The following is a 3,944-nucleotide window of genomic DNA, read 5'->3' on the forward strand; positions in this document are numbered from 1 at the left end:
AAAGCGAAACAAGTTTACGGGTGTAGTTCTGTCTCTGAGCTCCTGTCTCTTCTGTGGACAGTGGAGGGGCTCAGCTGGTGAGCAGAGAGAGGGCCGTGTGCCCTCCAGGCCTCCCATCGCGGCCCACAGGCCACACAGGGTTTTCACGTGGGCCCAGAGCAGCAGCCTCAGCATCCTCGCGTCCCCACGTCCCAGTGTCCCGCCTCCGCCCTTCCACACCTTCCCGTGCCTTCTTGGGGCACCTCCACTGTTGCTGGGCAGCAAAAATGAGGAGGCCTGGCCACAGAGTCAGGCCCTGGTTGTCCCGATGCCATGACCAGTAGCTGTGCTCTGTGCTCAAAGGGAGATGGGATTTGGGGATTTGGAGGAAAGCATGTGAATTGACTCGGGAGAGCAGAGAGCAGTGGCCACCCTGCGCCCCGAGCAGGGTGAGCCTGTGAGGAGACGCCTGCCCTCTGCCCTCTGTGAGCACCCAGGGAGGGCGCCAGGCCAGTCCTCGGGCTGCTGCTGGGGCTTCCACCGAAGCCCCTTCATTCCCGCAACATGGGAAAGGGGAAAGTCCCCCCTCCTCACTCAGGAGGGCAGCTGTGGAGGGGCCACACAGAGTGCCTGGTCCTTGGGCTTTGTTTTTCGGTTTTGGAGGGGGCGGCTTTGCAGCGCTTCCAGGCTGGGAGGGTGGGGAGGCGCCCAGCGCAGGGAGTCCCGGACTCTCACGAGCACAGGGCTTGAGCAATTCCAGGTTTGCGATTTGGAGCCAGGATTTTACACCTGCTGCTTTTCCCAGCAAGTGTGGCCGCGCCTTCGCTTCACTGTGAAATACCACACAACCCCAGCCCGCTGCCCTTAGCTGCCTGCGCTGGGTGGGGAGCCAGGAGGGCACGTAGGCCGTTCGTGAACCCTGGTTCCCACAAGTCACACGTCAGGGTGCAAATGAAGGGGACAGGGCTGTCGTCCTGGCCCCGCCACCAAATCGCCGAGCACCCTCTCCACCCGTCTCCTTCTTACTCAAGCAGGAAAAGTAACGTCCCATTTCCTCAAGGCCCAAGAAGAGAATTGCCTGACAAAAGAAGGATCCCTCAGTTTAAAATAACCACAGTTACAGTAACCGTGTCCCCACGAGGAAAAATATACTTTACATAAGGGGAGCTTATGTTTGGGAAGCAGTCGCCCTCTGTCTCAACAGTAGCATGAGCAAGGCTGCTGACAGAGCAGAAAACAAAGGGAGACATTTGGGATCAAGGTCAACTTCCTCTTCGTCCCTGTGGATGCCAAAGAGGGACAAGGCGTCTGGCGGAACGCAGCATCCGTTCACGCCAGAGAGCGGGGACACCCGGCTGCCCGGCCTCTGTTCACGCCGGAGAGCGGGGACACCCGGCTGCCCGGCCTCTGTTCACGCCGGAGAGCGGGGACACCCGGCTGCCCGGCCTCTGTTCACGCCGGAGAGCGGGGACACCCGGCTGCCCGGCCTCTGTTCACGCCGGAGAGCGGGGACACCTGGCTGCCCGGCCTCTGTTCATATAAGAGAGTAGGGACACCTGGCTGTCCAGCAAGTCAGCTAGAAGGACGGCCTCTGTCACTGACAGCAAAGTGTTGTGTTCCTATGTTCCTAAGAAGCAGGTAACTTTGCCTCCAGGGAACAAAAGTTAGTGGACACCAACTCATTTGCAAATGGTGCTCTCCTCTGTCTGTGTGTGGGGGGGTCCGTTTAGGCCTCCTTCCTTCCTCCCTCTCTCCCTCTCTCCCTCTCTCCGTTTACACCCTCTCCCCCTCCCTCCTTTAACAAACATTTTCAGAGTTCTGCTCTGTGTCAGGCACTTCACTGGGCATTGAAGATGTCCCATGATAATATGATCTGGCCTCTGTACCCAGGGAATTAACCTCCAACAGGGAAGAAAGACCATCACAGTCCCATGTGGTACATCATTTAATAGGGTGGTCTGAGAAGCACCTAACAGTCTGGAAGGAAAGGGGCTTTCTACAGGAGACAGCACCAAAGCTGAGTCAGGAAGCACAAAGCAGTGAATCAACTTATGACGAAACCAGAATTTCCCAGCATTAATCTCTGTATCAAAACACAGTGACATTTGTTAAATACTAATAGAGTGTCTTACCACATCAAAGTGTATTCGTTTAGCTAATTGTTCCTTAGCCTTTCTGATCACACAAAAATGGAACCAGTGCAGCCTCCCAGGGTAGACCTTTGTTGATATGTCCTTTAGCTTCTGAATTAATCTTTTACTGATCTGAGTTGCCCAGAAAAATCACTATTTCTACCATTGTGTTTAATAGGATAGCAATGAGAACTGTGAAAACATGGTTTGTGGAAACTGTAGGTCAAGGCCCTGCTAGCATCTTCTGTTTAGTGTACTGGCCCTTTACTATGTTATGGCCCCTTCAGTATCTCCTGGAGAGAAGACATAAATACAGAGCACGTCCAGGGGACAATCAAAGGTACTGGGGCTGTTCAGCAGGTAATAACCAAGAGCTCACCCCTGACTCCCACCTCTCATTGCCATCCTTCCCAAGCTCACAGGCAATCGCTCCTTGCTGTCTTTTGAGCTGTCCCATCCCCTTCGCAATGATGTCTTTAGGATAAAATTGTTGGTATCTTCTATGTCAGGGCACATGCCTGGGTTGCAGGCAAGATTTCCAGTAGGGGACGTGCAGAAGGCAGCAGATTGATGTTTCTATCTCACATAGATAGATGTTCCTCTCTCTCTCCCTCTCCCTTCCTCTCTCTCTAAAAATCAATGTTAAAATATCTTTTAAAAAACAGAATTAATCAAATTCAAGTGGCCTACTAGCAAAGACTCCCAGCCAACGTCGCCATAAGTGGAGCCCCTTTCTCCCCTTCCTTGCACTGGTAGCTGTCCTGTACCTGTGTTAGGAACATAGCCAAGGGCCCTTGATCTGACCAGGTGACCCACTGGACGGGGCAATATGATTTCACTGGGCCTCCGCACCTCCTGATCCACACATGTTCACTTCAGCTCCGCTGCCAAGCTTGCTCTTCAGCATCACTCGTCATTAGAGAGACACAAGTCAAACCCACAATGAGGTATCACCTCACAGCCATTAGGGTGGCTACTATTACAAAAACAGAAAAGGGCTGGCAAGGATGCGGAGGAATTGGAATCCTTGCACTCTGCTGGTGGGCATGTAAAATGGTATGGCTGCTGTAAAAAATGTATGGCAGTTACTCAAAAAGTTAAACAGAATTACCATATGGTCCAGAAATTCCACTCCTAGGTAGACACACAAAAGAACTGAAAGCAGGAGCTCAGACAGGTATTTGTACACCGTGTTCGTAGCAGCATAATTCACAACAGGCAAAAGGTGGAAGCAACTCAGTTGTCAGTCAGCAGAGGAGTGAAGACACAAAATGTGGTCTGTGCTGACAATGGAATATTTTTTAGCCTTAAAAAGGAAGGAAAGTCTGACACAGGTACAACGTGGATGGTCCTTGAGGACATTATGCTGAGTGCAATAAGTGAGTTACAAAAGGACAAATACTGTAGGACCCACTCTTGTGAGGTGCCCGAGCAGCCAGCTCGTAGAGAAAGGAAATAGAACGGTGGCTGACAGAGGCTGGGGGGGGGGGGGGGGGGAGATGGTGTTTAATGGGTGCAGAGTTCCAGCTGGAAAAAATCATAAAGGCCTAGAGCGGGGTGGTGGTGAATGTGCTCGATGGACACTTAAAAATGGTTAAAATGGTGAACTTTGTGATGTGTATTTTTGGCCACAATTTTTAAAACAGAACCCCCAAAAAAAAGCCTTTTAAGTAGCACAGACATCCCATTGGCCCAGGGGCCACAGGGCAGCGCTGGTGTTTAAAGGAAACTGCCGCTGTGGGAGGAGCAGACCGGCTCCACTCCCCTGGCCACAGAGGCGCAGGGGCCAGCGCGGGGCAGGACTGGGGACTGAGCCACATGGGCCTGCGCAGC

This window comes from Miniopterus schreibersii (assembly GCF_964146895.1).
Source record: "Miniopterus schreibersii genome assembly, chromosome: 14".
NCBI lineage: Eukaryota > Metazoa > Chordata > Mammalia > Chiroptera > Miniopteridae > Miniopterus > Miniopterus schreibersii.